This window comes from Rhyacophila brunnea, unplaced genomic scaffold, assembly GCF_057557595.1.
Source record: "Rhyacophila brunnea isolate RB1 unplaced genomic scaffold, BYU_Rbru_1.0 scaffold_1, whole genome shotgun sequence".
NCBI classification, from domain to species: domain Eukaryota; kingdom Metazoa; phylum Arthropoda; class Insecta; order Trichoptera; family Rhyacophilidae; genus Rhyacophila; species Rhyacophila brunnea.
In genome coordinates, this window is record NW_028232751.1 from 24,907,859 (window position 1) to 24,926,635 (window position 18,777).

General features: G+C 33.7%; 1 pseudogene across 1 annotated transcript in view; it reads right to left on the minus strand.

Annotated features, from left to right (window-relative positions):
• LOC147079613 (cell cycle checkpoint protein RAD1-like) overlaps positions 1–18,777 on the minus strand; it is a 42,547-nt pseudogene that overhangs the window by 7,407 nt on the left and 16,363 nt on the right. Inside the window, exon 3 of the transcript XR_015070012.1 lies at positions 3,320–3,797. The product of XR_015070012.1 is annotated as a cell cycle checkpoint protein RAD1-like (transcript). The remainder of the gene's footprint in view (positions 1–3,319; positions 3,798–18,777) is intronic.

The window sequence follows — 18,777 nt, forward strand, 5'->3', positions numbered from 1 at the left end:
TTTATCGCTTGAAAAACAAATTAATTTAAAAATTAATATAATATAAGTAGTAAAACCGTGTTTATTTTTATAATATTTGTTTTTACGTTTTTATTAGGTCGTATTCATATATGTCTGGTGCAGTGGCGGCTGGTCTAACATCATACAAGTGCACTGCACTGCCTGCATTGCTATGAAACATCGTTCAACATCGTAAATCATATTTTTCCTTCATAGGTTTTTAATATTATCGCTCACTTATTGTAATGCAAACCATAAACCGATGTGCCCACATTCCCAATCGGCGATAATACAGGCACTATGCGCCGTATACGTCATCCTCACTGAAATCGTTCGCGCTCCGGCATTATATTTTGTTTACTTAAAATGAACCTAAAGCTTAATATTAACTAAAGCCATTATAAAATAACTTAAACCGTGCTAATCGTTTATGCCATGCGTAACTTCCAGAATATTGTGCGCCGACCGGGTAAAATGACATCATATTGTTCTGAGTAGAGAGCAATTACATATTTGAATTATGGTTTGTTATTATAGACGCTGCGACTTTTGTTCACGCTCAAATTATGTTTAGTATCATATTTGGCAATCTCGTATGTAAAATGCCTGTTAAACTAAATACAATAGAATTCATTATTTTCTAAATTTAAAATGGGTAAGAAATAATTATAATAGAATATCGGTAAGCTATTTTGATTTATGTGTACTGCAAATTAAATCAGTGAAGATAAAAATAATTTTGGTACCTACCGCATTTCTGGAAAATTAATATTTCATTATCCTGTGTATTGACTGAACGCGAAATGATGTCGGTTATTTATAATAGGTATAGAAAATTATTAATGCATGAATTCTAGTGATAAGTTAATAAAGATTTAAGTAACTCGCAACATGTTTCATTATAAATATAAAATATAGAGGTAATTTCCCAAATGTCAATAACATTTTGTCAAATCAAAAATAACGCCGAATTGATTTCATTTTTCAATAAGGTAGGTTTCCAGCGCACCCCCAAAAATTACAATCCAAAAAATCACCGGCCGCCACTGGTCTGGTGGTTGTTTATTTAGTACAAATCTTGCAATCGATTTTTAACTAACTTCCCGACTAGCTAGACATTTGAAACTTTTAGAATATATCAGAACACGATGCCAATGCATTCTTTTAATACTTTTAGCCATCTTTACGAAGAATTGAATTCATTTTCAGTTAATTCTGTTTTGAATGAAAAGTTATTTCGGAAGAAATCCGTAATCCAATCCACTATTATTGGTTGCTAGGGGTCTGGGGTCCTAGCAACTAAAATATTATATATACGTGCGTTACTATGGAAATCAATATGAAATGTCAAATGACATTTCAGTATTATTTCTATCAAGTACAAATTTTTTGATCGTTTAAGCTAGTCAAGTCAAGTTTATATGATTCCACAGAAAATTTAAAAACGTTGTTTATAAAAAGTTCTTTTTATCTTGTAATTATTTCATTTTTGTATTAGTACATTCTTGACTATTTAAAAAGGTGTCTGTATTATTTAATGAAATAAAGGGGGGGGAGGCGCCGGAGGAGATTAGTTTTTTTTAAAGGGAGGCGTAGTAACATAAAAGTTTGGAAACCACTGAACAGTATTCTGGCATCAGAGAAATAAATTTATTTTTGTAATGGGATGTAATGGAAAAATGTAAAAAATACAACCGAATATTTCAAAGCAATGAACATCCTACTTAAAATTGATCCTGATGAAAGAATGCTTTAGAGTAAGGTAGAATTTCTACGGCTGAATTATATTCTTTGTAAACGTCGCCAGTAAATATAGATTTAACTGATTACATTCATTTAAAAACTGCGAGCATTTGTTGCTGAAATTTATTGTTTTTGTGTTAAAAATAAAGTTGGTGGTATACATTTTTAGTTATTTTAGTACAAAATATGGTTGACTATGATGTGTTTAAATTTGGTAGTCGTACTGAGAAGCAACACAATGGTATAACGTTACATAGTTAAGTTCATAATAATAAAAACGAGGTTCTAGTGCATTTTGCTGAACGGCCAACCTTCCATGATAGTCCTAATTCTTCACTAAATACCAAATTTATCTTTAAAATGAGTGTTGAAAATTGAACAAATACGAGGGCATTGGTGACCAAGTTGAGTAAAATTTCAACTTAAATATGACAGAAATGTGAAACGGTTTGAAGCCAGATTTCGGTTTATTATTTTATGACAATCCGGCCATAAAACGCGAATGTCCTCAAATATTACTAACATACAGTTTCATTTACGTGACACGACTTTAATGCGTTGAAAATAAATAACATGATATTCTCTAACGCGTATTTAAATTTCTCCACACTCTACTTACAGTCACACGCAGAAGCCTACCTCCCTTATATTCAACATTTGGCAGATGAGGTTTCATTCACAAATGATCATTTATTTCTATTCCCGAACAAATTATTGAAAAGTTTTGTTCAAAGGACAGTAAAAATAAATTGCCATGATAGATCCTAAGCGGAGCAAATGGTCCTCCACAGGTTGGAGATTGTACTAAAACTTTTTCTATGAGGAACAATAATTTATACCCATTAATTAGTCCAACCTTTGTTTTTATGAAAATAATAATGACATTTAATACACGGTCCATAGGATATACTCCAAGGTAGCTCAAATGCCTAAGTAACCTATATCCTTTCATACAAAGCAGTTTAATGTTTGAATCCTGATCAATACACACATGAAAACTGCCCATTTAATATATAGTCGAACTCGGTTATTACGAAATCGGACATCGCAAGATCTCGGATGTAATGAGGAAATATTTTGACATTTTGGTTCACTGTTATAATGAGCAACTTATCGGAGCTTATACCGAGCTAAAATATCGTCAAAATTTTTTTTCAAACTGTGATGTGCCAATCGTTTAAAAACATTTCGACCCTAAGCAATAAAATATGACCTGACAGGATGCCGCCGGGATCGCATTACGTTTATGACATTAGTGTCTAATTACCTACCTAATTGGTGTTATCGCTGACAAAATTGTTGAAATAAGTAAAAAATCCAAGGTTTGTGAAGTCAGTAGGTACAATAAACTTCTTTTGTAGTTTATGAATGCCATGCTTGTTTCGGGGATTTTTACAATGGTTTTCAGATTTTTTATTTTCGACTTTTTTTTACTTTTTGTGTAATGTGACCCCTCATTTAAAAATAACTATTCTCTAATATAACGAGTAACGCTTACAATGAGCAAATTCTGTCAGTCCCATCTTCCTCGTAATAACCAAGTTCGACTGTAATATAATATTGAATATTTACTGACCTCTTGAAAATTGATGGCCTTCAGAACAGAGCAGAGCATCTTCACATTGTTGAGAAGCGCAGTTAAAATGTATTCAGGACTTCCCAGGAATTCATAGTGCGTATCAAACACCATCTTGATGTTTTATAAATTAATCATTTTTATAATATCAGTGTTTTATTTAATTCTGAAGCAAATCATCAATTATTGCATATATAGAATTCGTTATGGTACCGTACTGGATCTGCGTAACGCTCTGCTCCACGCACTTCCCAAGCACCCGCGAAATACTCGAGGCGAGCAGAGACGTCAACACGTTGTATTGAAGCGCGGGACACGGACAGTTGTTCCGAGTGTCCCTTGATTTCGGCAGCAATACGTAGGCTGTCTTCTAGCGAATAAACAGTGATTGCGTCGGGTCTATCGATGATCTCGCACGCGCGTTCAAATATGCTTGCGAATATTGAATCGAACAGAAGGACATCGTCATCAGATGATACTGAAAAAAAATGAAACAAATCCAAATTACTTGATAAGTTTTATAAAAAATTTGACAAGATTTTATTTTTAAATTAGCTTCTACACACCTACACACCATTGGGAAATTTGTATGTATGCAGTTGGCCGTATCACAACTCACTGTGAGATATTATGCCGGGTCCACACTGGCAACATGTCGCGCGACAACCTCGTTAAATTTTACGATAAGTATGATAATTATCGTAAAATTTCTTAAGCAACTATGATAATTATTGTAAAATTTAACGAGGTTGTCACGCGACATGTTGCCAGTGTGGACCCGGCATTATATCGGAAATAGATGACTGTATAGTAAAGATCAAAACTGTAATAAAATGGAAAAACAGAAGAAAATAGGTAGATAAGTAGAGGTCGAATTACAGTACACTCTCAGTAATCCGCCGCTCGATTATCCGACAACTACTGTAATCCGCCGTTATTTTTACTAGTTGAAAGGAAAAATCAAGCTCTATAATTCGCCGGTATTCGATTGTCAAATTCAGTAGTCCGCCACGTACAAGTATACAACGCAGATGAGACGGGTTTATTTTGGAAACTTCTCCTTTGTAAAATGTATGTTCATCGCGAAGAAAGTAATGTACCAGGTTGGAAAGTGCCCAAGTACCGCATTACAAAAATTATGCCGTGCTCCAGTGCAAGCTGGACACACAAAATGAAGCTTTTGGCCATAGGGAAAGCCAGGAATCCAAAGCCATTCAAGAATATCTGCCACACTGAACAACTGGTTGTGTCAAGTGATTTACTGTTTTAATATTTAAATAAACTTGGTTTATAAATATGTATAATTTAGTAAATACTTGATTGTGATTATAAATAAAACCGTAATTTGCCAGTAGAAATTTCTCAAAAAAACAACTATTTTTACGAAATAGCTACCTGTTTTAATTTTTACCATATTTTGTATGTATGCCCTATAATCCGCTGCTTTCACTAATTGGACACTTGTCTGGTTTTTTAGGTGGCTGATTACTGAGAGAGTATATACAATAATATTATAAATTTATATAAAATTCTGGTAGGTGCTCATAAGTATTGTCATACTCGAGTACCAAATATCTGATAATGACAATGCATCAGAATATATTTGCTACCTACCTACAAATCAATAATAAATTAATGTTCTTATTGAATCTAATAAAATCGCAACTGTGCAATACTCATAAGAAGAATGCATAAAAGTCTCAATTCCATCACTTTCTGGTAAGACAGCTCACAGTGAACTGTGCTCTGGCGAAATGTAATGTATACAATTTACATGTACCTAATCCTAAACTCTAGAATTTGTAAACAGTGGAATAATTTTGATTGTGGTATTTGCATTAGAAATTCTTAAGAGTCCATCGTGCGGTTCTCCCCCCCCCCCCCCCCCCCCGCTTCAGCATCCATCTCGTTCCCTCCCATTGAAAACTCGCAACAGTTAAAGGTGATGGCACAATGCTTTCTGTGTGATGCCAGTTTATAATATAATACAGATTAGGTACTAGAATTATTTTAAAAACCCAATAGGCACCTAGGGTAACTGCATTAGTCCCCGGACAGCTTCAGTATACGGACAGTTTTGTACAAATATAACGGAAATAAGCAAAGTATGAGAGTTTCATATATAGGATGACTCACATATTGTGCCTGTATTGTTCCTTGACCAATAAAATTATATTTTTCACGCACAAAGAAATTCATTCTATAGTATTACATTAGTAGTGGTGCACATGCTGACTCACAAAAAAAATATTCGATTTCTTAAAATATAATTAGTGAACGAAGGATACAAAAAGTACGTTAAAACTATGATTATTTCATGTATTCGCTTCAAAGATGTTTCATATTATTCAGTAATATGTTCTTGTATATTATTCAATGATAAAAATAATGTATTTTGTAAAATTTAGTTAAATATTTGGTGTCCGGCAACTAAAATGCAAAATTTTATCTTTTTCTAGTTGTCGGACGCAGTGTCCGGGCACTGAATTTATAAGAGACATTGAGTATTTGTGTATGTACAGTATCACATCGAGGCTTGCTTGGTTTTATACAAGTTAGAAAAGGACAAACATAGAATTGTAAATATTTTTAGTTTTCGGACACGATTTTATAATTTTGATCCTGCTGTCCGGCGACTAAAATTCAATATTGAATGACCGGACAAAGCTATTTTCTAATTAATTATTATGTATTTACACAATTATCTCCAATAGCTGGTACGAGTACGTCAAATGCAAGCACCAGTTCATCAAGTGTGAGCAATTTAACATTAAAATCTCATCTTTTTACCCCAAACCTACTCAATTTGGGAGTAAAAATAGAATAATAAGACACTGTCAAAGCACCAAGCGCCATTTCTTCGGAAGCGTGGAGGAAGATCATAGAAGAAAAAGTGAAGGATGACAAAAGTACAGCAATTCATAAAAGATGAAAGGTCTTCCTTAGAAAAGAGAAGACAAATAATAAAATAAAAAAAAGGAAAGCGAAAAAGGCGATTTGCCAAAATTGTTCTGATGAATTAGAAAGTGATGTTGAGGATGGTTTATTAAAGAACATTGGCTGTGATGGATGTGTTTGTTGGTTTCACCTTAAATTCAGGTCAATGTCTATGTTATCTTATAGTGAAGCATCACTAAAAGATTTTGTATGTAATTTTTGTTTAAACTTAGACCTAAATTAATATGTTGTAAAAAGTCACATATCCAGGCTATTGGGTTGGGGGTATAGCACTGAAGCATTTTTTTCTCTGTAAAACTACTGAAGAGTGCTTGATTCAAGCATGGATTTTTTACACTTAGTTCTCTTTTATATTTATGATTGAAAATAGCACTTGAAAACATTTATTTTTCGTCAGAGAAGGGATTAGGATTAGTATTGAAATTTATTTTAGTGTGTTTGGAAATATAATTATGGTGACTGAAGTGTTGAACCTTTTTAAAATTATCAATGGCAATAATTTAGTTGCCAGCAGTTCTCAAGTATGTTTTTTTTTTGTAAGCCTGCTTTGCATATTATAGAACACAAACAAAAGTTACACAGTTTAAGATTTTTTGGATGTAATAAAAATTAATGTCAAAATTTGGTCAACTCACTTGAGATGTTTATTAGTTTTACCATTTGATTTATGAAGTTCAGTTTTTTATTTCATTTTGCTTTGCTCAATTTGCACTCAAAATTACTTCGACAGAACTATATGAAAGAAACACATAGAATAAATAAAAATATGTTTTTTTTTCAAGTTAGCAGTTGCTCGAGTGCTCATTGTGAACTATTTCTGCTTTTATTGCATCACTGTATTAACTAAAATTGTTTAAACGTGAAAAAATATTTTTTTAACACCAATACTTGTCTTATTTTCTATACGAAATAATCTGTCCGATCACTAAAAATAGTACGTCCGGAAACTAAGATTGTGTGTCCGGAGACTAAAAAAACCAACCATTTTTCTTAACATGAGAAATATGATAGTAATTTACCTAAATATAGATTTTTAAAATATTTATAAACCAAAAGAATATATATGTAAACATTTATAAATCATAACATATTTTGTTTTCTTCTAAAAATGGAAAAGATAATCGAAAATAAGGTGAGCAAATAGGTAACTGTCTGGATACCAGTGCATTTACCCTATATTGTATTGAAACAAATTCATTTTAAACAATGGCATGACATCATTGAAATGAATTCCAAACAATATGCTCTATTTATAGATGTTATGCAGTCTCAGACTAAAGTTTGCTGTTTTTTTTTACTTATACCCATTGGAATGTTCTCAGCAGAGAAAAGCATTGTTTGTTCAAAATAAAATAAGAACATTCTCGAAAAAGAGTGACAGAACATGTACCTACATACCTAAACATATTAATATGCTCCAAACCAATTTGAATGATTTTTGAATAAAAAATATACAAGCAGTCCTACCTACATAGTACATAATTTGTTTCCAGAAAATATGAAAGAATGTTGAATATACAAAAGAATATGAAAAAATAAATTCGATTGCATCATCTTTATCTGCACTGGCAGTTTACTCGGAATTTAATATTACTTATACCTGTAAAGAATGCCTCAGTATAAATTTGTCAAACCAATCTTTGCTGCTTGAAATTTCTTGATATACCTACCTACCTAAGTGACCATACGTCGCGTTTTTAGGTAGCCCATCCCGTTGTCTACTTTATAAGCTATAATTCAATTTATTATTACTATGTCTCGTGAAAGAATCGAATTAATCATGAGGCGTGCGAAGGAATTGTCTCAAAATAATACAAGCAAGTAAATGTCATAACATAACCTCAATATTATTGCAATCATTAAAGTGATGATAATTAATTAAACAACAATTTCAACGAATATTTCAATTTACTCAACAGTGCTGCACATATTATCATTAGCATTATTTTATGGTTTCAAATTACATTATCATCTTCCATTAGTACAGTAAATAGTAATGAATTGATATTTGAAGTGATAGTATTACAAGGATGTTTGTGTTATTGCAGGTACTGAATTGGCTACTAATTATGATATACTGAATGCTTCCTGGATCAGTAGTCTTAAGCGTCAATTACATTGAGCTTCTTTACGAGCTGTTTGCTGGCGACTTTACAATCTGCCTGTAAAGTCGCCCAGTGTAATCATCGAACAAGCTAACAAGCAGGTTGTAAACACTCTACCGAGAAAAATTGAAAGCCGGTCAACTTTACACGCTACACGCCGGCGTGTGAGCCTACTGCGTCTGCGCAGTAGCAACATCCCGGTAAAAAAACGAACTAGGTTCTGTCAAAATAGTCGCTGGTTTGTGGCTTCTCAGCGAATGGAAAGTTTTGTGTGTAATCATCAAATCGCAGTAGCTGAATCGCCCGCTTTACATTCTTATATTCCATTAGTAGTAAACGACATGCAATGGGTGAAAGGAATTGAATTTTTAAGTACTTATGTAATAGTATTTCGGGGAAGATAGCTTTATATATCTTTATTTACTATTGATTGTGTATGTGTTATTGCAGGTACTGAATTGACTACTAATTATGATATAATGAATGCTTCATGATGCATGAAGAAATTGAAGCCATGATGCCATTTTCTGATTTAGAAGATAATAATGAAGATAAAATGGTATTCAACAACTATGCTATTTTACAGAAATATCAAGACTACTCGAGGATTATTCAATTGTTTAAGTAGCTAAGATTTGTATTCACTATCAATAGATAAAAGATTTCTTAGTGTGTTTATTATAACAAAACCTTTTTATGATTGCAGTTATTCAAGCAGCAAACATATTGACCCGACACGAGCCCTTGTACATGATTACAGTTCAGAAGATGATAATGAAGGTAAATTTGATGACACACATTAAACAATCAGGGTATTAATTTTAGATAAATGTAGATCTACATAACGTTTATTCAGTTCTTTATGATGCGAGGCGTTGTATTAGCAATCGATAGACAAAAGATTTTGTAGTATATTTTTAATAACTAAACCGTTTTTTGATTGCAGACATGCTGCGAGTACATGGACCAATACACAAGCACTTCTACTTAATGAAAGTTCGAGAGACCGAGAGACTGGTACAATCTAGTTAGAAATTGTACGAAAAAAGATAATAATATTGTAGTCAAAGTAATGTACAACATGTTTTTAGATTTTGCCAGTCTCTTGAAGTGTCCATCCAGCAGGTGAAGTGGTTTCAATTTAAAAAAAAGGTGCTGAAGCTAATAACATCCTCTTTAAAAATAGCCTTGATGATTTGCAGCAATTCCAGTCAATATCTTTTAGTCGCCGAGGTATGGCAAATAATGCTGTCCTTGAACCTCCTAAATGTTACAGTGGTCCAGTGCAAATTAATAAGGAGAAGAAAAAAAATCTCGGTATTCTACATATTATTTAATCGATAAAGACTGTCATGAGTTTTGCTTGTCAATCCCAGATAAATGTACCGTATAGGTATGAATCCGGATAATTTTCATGAAAGACTTGACAAACTGTGTCAAATATGTTACTATTTTTTACTATATAAACGTAATAAAATATAATCATATGTTCTAGGTATTATTTCTAACTGCTGTCAAATATGTACCTAACGCCGCAAGAGTTGGCGATGGATCGAGGGAAGTGGCGCGAACTTGTGCTTGCCCTATGCCCCAACGCTGGGTCGTGACAGGGTGAAAGAAGAAGAAAAAGATTTACTATGTAAAACTGTGTATTAAAATAAAATGTCCTTTGGTTTTATTTTTTAACTATCGATCAAATATGTACATATTATTGTGTCAAATATAAATGTATTAAAATAAAACTATATTTTTATTAAATAATAACCAGCACCTATACCCTATGAAAGTACTAAACTATTACATCTTACACCTGAAATAATAAATGCTAGATTACACGATTGACATTATAATAATCCATATGCTCCGTCTGGAGGGGGAAAATAATTTAAACCGTCACTAAATGATAAAACAATAATAAAATCACACATTTTGTACCCACATGTCAAAAGAGATAAGTCTTCAATTTATATTCTTTGTTAAAAAAATACGAAAGGAAGAAAGGGATATGTCAAAAAAATATAGTAAAATCCATAACTATTGAAAATCTCATATATTTATACCATAGTATATCAATTTTAATAGACAAGTGCAAAACAAATTTAATATTTTCCGTTTAATTACAATAATTTTAAGAATATTCTCAAAAACGCAAATTTTGTTTTGCCTCTCTTGAAAAGTATCGATTTTCGACTTATCGCGCTTTTCCTTTCGCACACAGATATATTATATAATATATATAATAATTTACGTTTTAGACTATTCTTTCTCAAAGTGGGCGCTGGAGGCTTTCAGGGGGGCGACGCCAAACAAATTCTATCTATAAAAATCCGACGGAATCTAGACACGACTCCACTTGAGATACATACCAGACTGGATGTTGGATCCTTTTTCAAATGTCAACACAGCAGGATCATCCCAGTTAGAAGAATTTATAGAACTGACAACAAACGAAGAATTGAAAATTAAATTCAAGAATGGCTACCAAGAATTTTGGCTGCAGAAGAGAATCTCTCTGTACCCTGGGTTATGGTCGGTTGTTCAACTATTTCTGATAGCATTCCCATCGTCGTATTTGTGTGAACGTGGATTTAGTGTTGTAGCAACGTTGCTAACTAAAAAGAGAAATCGGCTGCAAGTTACTGAATGTGGCGACTTATGGCTGTTTTGCTGTTTTAATGTTAATTCGAGCCTGATATTAACAAACTTGTTGAAACGTATCAGATTCAATCTTCACATTAGATAAGTTTTAAATTCAAAGCCTTCTTTTCATGTTAATAAAAATACTTCTAAATATGATAAAGTATGAGTTATATTTACTCTCATTGAAACATTCTTTGATCTCAGAAATAGGATATGGGTCAGACCATTGCCGACTCAAGTAGAAAGCCGATACATTTACAATGACCGGTCCTACTTTTTCAGCCCCTCCCGTTGTCTATGTATGAACTGTCATTGCCTGTCATTGTTGTATAGAGTACTCATCCTGACGTGTCTGTCATGTTCACACAGGGAATGGTTTGATTTGAATAGATAAGTGATACATGATACATAATACACTAGCATAAACACACCTTCTACAATAATGTAATGCATAGATCAATGCTACATATTTTTTGGAAATGGAGAATACCTGAGTCATCTGCGCTTTGCCGATGACATAGTAATTTTCTCGCAAGACTCGGAAGACTTCCAAAGCAGAATGCAGGAACTCGCTGAAGTAACAAAGAATGTTTGAAAATAAATTTAACAAAGACGAAAGTCATGTTCAACTGATTTGCGTGCCAAAAAGAGATCCTCATCAATGCCACTCAGCTCGAACAGGTGAAAAGCTACATCTATCTGGGACAAAAAGTGTCTACATATGGATGTATATTTGATGAAATTGTTCGCAGAGTCAAACTAGGCTGGAGTGCTTTTGGCCGCCTGAATAATGTCTTCAAAAGTGACCTTCCACTGTGCCTAAAGCGCAAAGTGTTCAACCAGTGTGTGCTTCCCGTGATCACGTATGCGTGTGAAACATAGACCCTAAGTAAAAGAGAGATCCAGAAACTTAGAGTAGCACAACGTGGTATGGAGGATCTCAATGCTGGGCACAACGCGAAAGGACAAAAAGAAGAATGAGTGGATAAGGAAGCAGACAAGAGTTTGCGATGTAATAGAGTTTATTAAAAGCCTTAAATGGAGATGGGCTGGACACATAGCTCGAAGAAGAGACAATCGTTGGACAAATCTAGCCATCCAGTGGCATCAAAGAAGTACAAAACGTCCGCAAGGTAGACCTAGAGGCCGCTGGATCAATGAAATGATAAAAGTTCTGCGGAAGTTCATGGCAACGCAACGCACAGGACCGAGAGAAGTGGATGCAGCTTGAGGAGGCCTTTATCCAGCAGTGGATAGATTCAGGCTGATAGATGATGATTTATAAAGAAAATATGTGATTTTAGTTTGTTTACCGGATTCTTTTAATGATTTTCTAATACCAGTTTGAATTTCGAGCCTGAACCAATAATCATCTTAACGAAAGCGAGTGTTTTTTTAAAAATAAAATTCATGCACCGATAATCCGCAAGCCTTATAATCGGGAGTTTGCTGTAACTATTTTTTATTATACAGTAGCACGGGTTGTCAACCGGGTCCGTACCGCCCACTAGTGGGCGGTAAAGCTTCCGTGGTGGGCGGTGGGTGATTTTTGCTTTCTTTGAAAATTTGGCTTCACAATTTTTGTTTTTCGGCATAGTTTTAAACACATTGTGATCAGATTAACTTTTTTCATTGCTGCATTTAGAAAGTAACATGTGCCTAATTGCAAATTCTTAGAATATCATTCTGGGAACCAAAGGCAGGCTGAAATGATGCTTTATCTTTGCGAAAAGTGGTAAGATAATGCTCACAGATGTGCAGCTGTTTTCGACCAGGCAATATTTGTTGTCCTCTTCCTTAATTCAATACGACGATAAAGAAGAAAGAAGTGACAAACGTTTTATGTGTTCATTGTGTGGTCCACAGACAACATCTTGTGGCTAAGAATTTAAGTGGAAGTCTACACTCATCGTTAAATATAATAATTAAGGCGGTTAATAAGATTAAATCTAATGCTATTTTGACTTTTGTGCGAGGACAATGATGAGCAATTAATCAGGCTACTTTTACACACAGAAGTTCGTTGGCTCTCTAAAGGTAGGTACATGCCTGTCTCGCTTTGTAGCATTATATGACAGTATCGTGCAGTTTTACAGGAAAATCACGAGGGAGATACGAGGGTGGGTCAATAAGTCCTTAGAAAAGCCGACAGGTGGCGCGACTAGTACTGTAAGCGGTTTGTTTTCATGCAGCGGCACTACCGATTTAGTATGCTGCGAAGTTTTAATCAGATTGGTCGGGTTGTTGTGTGTTTCTCGTACATTTAAAAAAAAAATTTGCTTGTGGAAAATGGAAAAATGGAAAATGGAGAAAATTGAGTTTAGAGCTGTTATTAAACATTTTAATATAAAAGGGTTAACAGCAAAGGAAATAAAAAATGAGTTGGATTTAGTTCACGGCATATCTGCTCCTTAACTTGCAACTATTTATAACTGGTTAAATGAATTTAAACGTGGTCGTACATCAACAAAGGTTGAACCACGCTCAGGACGTCCTGTAGAGGTGACTACACCAGAAATGATCAATAAAATCCACGATATGGTGTTAAGTGACCGAAGATTAAAGTTGAGTGAGATAATTGAGGTTACAGGGATCTCAAAAGGTAGCGTCATTTCTATTTTACATGACAAATTGGGCATGAAAAATATTTCTGCAAGATGGGTGCCGCGTTTGCTCACAGTCGACAATAAACGCAATAGGGTGGTGGCCTCTAAAGCCCTGTTGTCGCTCATGCAACGCAATCCGGATGAATTTTTTCGTCGCTTTGTGACTGTAGATGAAACATGGATACACCACTATACTCCCGAGACGAAAGAACAGTCAAAGCAGTGGATTGCGAAGGCAAACCATGTCCAAAGAAGGCGAAAACCGTAAAATCAGCTGGTAAGGTTATGGCTACTGTATTTTGGGATGCACGTGAAATTATTTTCGTTGACTATTTGGAAAAAGGAAAAACAATAACAGGGGATTATTATGCATCTTTATTGGACCAGCTAAAAAACAAAATTGAAGAAAAACGGCCTCATTTAAACAGGAAAAAAATCCTCTTTCATCAGGACAATGCCCGTGTTCACACATGTTTACGATCAATGGCTAAAATTGAAGAATTGAAGTTCGAATTGGTCGACCACCCACCGTATTTTTCTCACGTGACTTTTTCCTTTTCCCAAACTTAAAAAAATGGCTAAGTGGACAACGTTTTTTTTCAAATGAAGAAGTCATCGATCGGACAAATGCTTATTTTGAGGACCTTCCGAAAACTTATTTTTCTGACGGTTTAAAAAAAATTGAGAAACGTCTAACCAAGTGTATTGAGCTCCAAGGAGATTATGTTGAGAAATAAAAAAAAAATACAAAAATAAAAACTGTTTTAATGCTTTTTTCTAAGGAATTATTGACCCACCCTCGTATCTACCAACAATTGAAAACAGTTAAGCATGGTGATTTTTTATTTGGCAGATATTTTCAAACGATTTAATGAAATCAACCTCTAGCTTCATGGTGCCACTAAAACACTTATTAGTTGTAAAAATACTGTGCCCTTATTCATCGAAAAACTTGATCTTCTCCATAGTAACCTTCTGAAGAGAGAATTGTATCAATTTCCCGAATTATTATCTATAAAAGAAGATATAACACCAGAAGAAATCGAAAGGCTTTAAATTGATATGAAAATGAAATTTAAAGACATTTTAAATTTAGACATTTAATTGGATGATAAATCCTTTCACTGTAAATTTGGATGAGGTCAATATAATTTATCAGGAAGAGTTGTTGGAACTGAAATATGAGAGCAAAAATATTTTCAATATTTCTGGAAGCCAAACGCTTTGGCAAAATAAAAAAAATGCCTGGTTTGTATCCAAAAATGTGGGAAACAATGAAAAATATTTTAATACCCTTTCCCACATCTTATCTTGTTGAATCAGGTTTCAGTGTGGTGAATAACATTATCATGACAAAACAAATAAATCACTGAAAGAGACCAATGTTTGTTTTTAACGAAAATTGAACCAGACAAAAAATATGTAGTCACACAACATCAGGCTCAAGTTCTCTTCTTTCACCCATATACTGGAATGAAATATAGTGGTTGGTGGGCGGTAAGGAAATTTTAACCATGAAAAATAAGCAAAAGTGGGCGGTAAGCATAAAAAGGTTGACGACCCCTGCAGTAGAACTTAGATGGTTTGTTGGTTTGTTTGATGGTTGGATTTTGTTGGTTGAGTAAAAAGCCAATGCACGAAATAATTTATAACGCCTAAAAATAAACATTATCGTGCAGGCACCCCATGCACTTTTATTATTTTTCACATTGTTTTACATTCGGCCGGCCGGCAAACAGCGGTGACGGAATCTAATAAATCATTGCAATGAATTGCTCTACTGACAAAAATTATTATGTTTTTAAAATAAAATCTTCGATGACCAGGGATTTTGTTGTAAATTTGATTTAAAATGACGTGGTACTCGCTCAGGGGACTCTCTTCAACTGAAATATGAATCACACTGGCTCCTGTTATACCCATTCTTAATATTGATTGAATAATATGGTATAAAAAATATCGTATCCGGAAACTTGTACGTATGCAGCTCGCCGTATCACACACTTCACCGTGAAATGTTGTATCGAAAATATATGACCGTCCAAGCTTTTTTGGGTCGTATAGTACTGACATAAAATTCATGTCTAAATAAAACACGGTTCTTGTCGGTTTACACTTCAGTTTACAGGAAGCCAGCAGCAAACTAATTTTCAAAATAGCCGATATATTGGATTATTTGTTAGGTTAGGTTTTCATTCTTGAATTCATGAATTTTGCCAATATCAACCATGAAAATTGATTTAATATTTATATTAAATCTAATAAAATTTGTGACCGTATGGTTTACGGCCATCTCTTTCCGATAAGAAAGCACACAACAAACTGTGCCACGGTGAAATATTTTACGTAGGTACAATTTACATGTAACCAAAAAAAATTAAGTTGTTTAACACAATGGCCTTAATGATCCTGGTTGACGATGATGATGGTTTCCACCGCGTGTACTTATTCCTTCTTTCCTCGACGTCTCCGGCTCGTTGCAGAGGTCATTATCAAGAGATGATCTGTCTTGAAGATCTTTCTTGATCTCTCTCGATAATGGCCTCTGTAACGAACCCGAAACGTCGAGGAAAGAAGGAAGAAGTACACGCGGTGGAAACCCAAGCATCCATTACGATAAAAAAAACAATGATGAAAGTCTCACACATTATATGGATTTAATGAGTTCAAAATAATACTCCGATATGAGGTATGATCTAAATTAGTCAGTACCAAAGCGAAATGAAAATGTACAAATAAACAACCCTTGGAATAATTCGACATTTTTCTTCAGAATTTGAAATGGACCGTAGCGGAAAATTTGAAAATTGGGTTCCGGTTCGTCCACTTAATGTTAAAAAAATAATTAAATTCATTTACTTTACATATTTTTTATTAAAGTTTAATACAAAACTCATGTAAAATTGTATATATTTATGAAAAGCGTAAATTGACCCTTGTCTTTAATACAGAGGGTTTTATGTGATTTTTTCAATTTCAGTCTTCAGCGAAGGGACTTGTTTTTTTTTTTCATGAGGTGTTCCATCGCCATCTTTAGATTAATAGAGCCTGAGCATAACTTTTTGCACAAGCCACGAGTGGTCCACTGCCATACTATTTATTGATAAATAAATGGAAAAAAAACTTGCAAGCATAGTTTCGTATTCTATAATGACTGAAGAATATATATATATGTTATTAGGTAGTTATTGTCGTTTAGAATCGACTGTCACATTGACAAACAACGTCCTAGTGTATTATGATATTATTATACACAGAAGAAGTTTGCTTACGTTGACCGTCACTTCCAATTATTAATAACACAGAACCACTAAATCAGATGAACTCCAAGGTCTCCTAGATACGTTTAAATATTCTGAAAGAAATCTGAAATTAAGAATAATCCGACAAGTGAACACGACAGACGCGAAATATAAAAAGAGAACATAATATAAACATACAAACGCAGTGAAAATACTATTATACATCTATAGTAGTTCAAAGAAGTACCTACACCGAGTTTGCTAAGGAGACCCTATTTTAAGAATTTATAAAACAGCGCCCAACTAAACTCACCATCACGCAAGTGGAATATATCAACACCCGAAGCAATTTGGTCGAACATAGTGATGCCAACCGTACTATATTTATAGTATTTGTACTATCATTTTGGCCCGCGTACCATGTACGATATAAAACAGGTCTAGTACGCCCAAAATACTATAATTTTGAAAATTCGGAAAAATAGTTAAAAAATAGCGCTAAAGCTGTTCGGGAGAACTAAAATACCTAACTTTTTAACTTTTGTCTAAAAAACGAGACGTTAATCACCTTCTATTTGAATTTTAGTCTAAAAAAAGGAGACGTTAATCACCTTACATTTCATTTTTTGTCTAAAAAAACGAGATGTTAATCACCTTACAGTTGAATTTTTGTCTAAAAAACGAGACGTTATTACTTTACATTTGAATTTTTGTCTAAAAAAAGGTGACGTTAATTACTTTACGCGAAATTTTTGGAAAATGCAGAAAAGTATTCGTCATTCAACGCGTACTATATTTTTTGCCGAAATACTATAATTCCACTTTGAAAATATGGCAACAATGGTCAGTATTCTGTTTGATAATTGAAGGTGTTATTGCAAGACAATGATATGCCACAGAAACATAGTACATAGTTTGGAGACATTAGAAATTCAATGTTCTTGTATGTTTACATATTCTTGATCAACATCACTATTGGAACAGGAAATAATTACAAGATAAAAAAAACTTTTCTTATCCTACCACGTTTTTAAATTTTCTGTTGAATCATATAAACTTGACAATTCTATGTATTAATTGTACTTGATAGAAATACTGAATAGATAGATATAGAATACTGAAATGTCATTTCGACATTTCATATTGATTTCCATAGTAACGCACGTATATATTAATAATTTAGTTGCTAGGACCCCCCTGGCAACCAATAATAGTGTTTTTACTTTTTACGATTTTTTTCCGAAATACCTTTCCATAAAAAATAGAATTAACTGAAAATGAATTCAATTCTGCTTAAAGATGGCCAAAAGTATCAAAAGAATGCATTGTCGTCGTGTTCTGATATATTCTAATATATCGCACAAATAATTATTTTGTTTTTAGCAAGAAGGCGTGGATGACTGACCGGTGTCCATTTTGACTGGTGTTGCATATTATCATGTTATAATCATTTTTAGAGAAAAAGTTCAATCTGCAAGAACTATATATAGATCATGTTGAGACATTTGTGTAATTGTTAGTGTCTAATAAAACTTGAGTTTGTGTCGTGGGAATTGGTTATATTCAAAATCAACAAATTCATAATTATGTCGCATAATATAATCATTGTCTTGCGATAACCCTTCAATTTTGACAATCAACACACTTCCCTCCAAGCATTGTTTTCAAATTAAACTACATAATACTTATACGGTTTTCATAAGGTCGCTACTTCCGATGAAATACTAAAAAAAAACACCAAACATGACTACGCTTGCAGTATGTTTTTGGACATATTTTCCATCTGTCAACGAAATTCAAAACAACATAAAACGTTCTTAAACTCTTCATTAATTATTGTTCATGCACAGATGTAGGCTTGGTATGGACTAGCAAATAGACTTGATTTCGTAGTCCAGTCCAGTAAG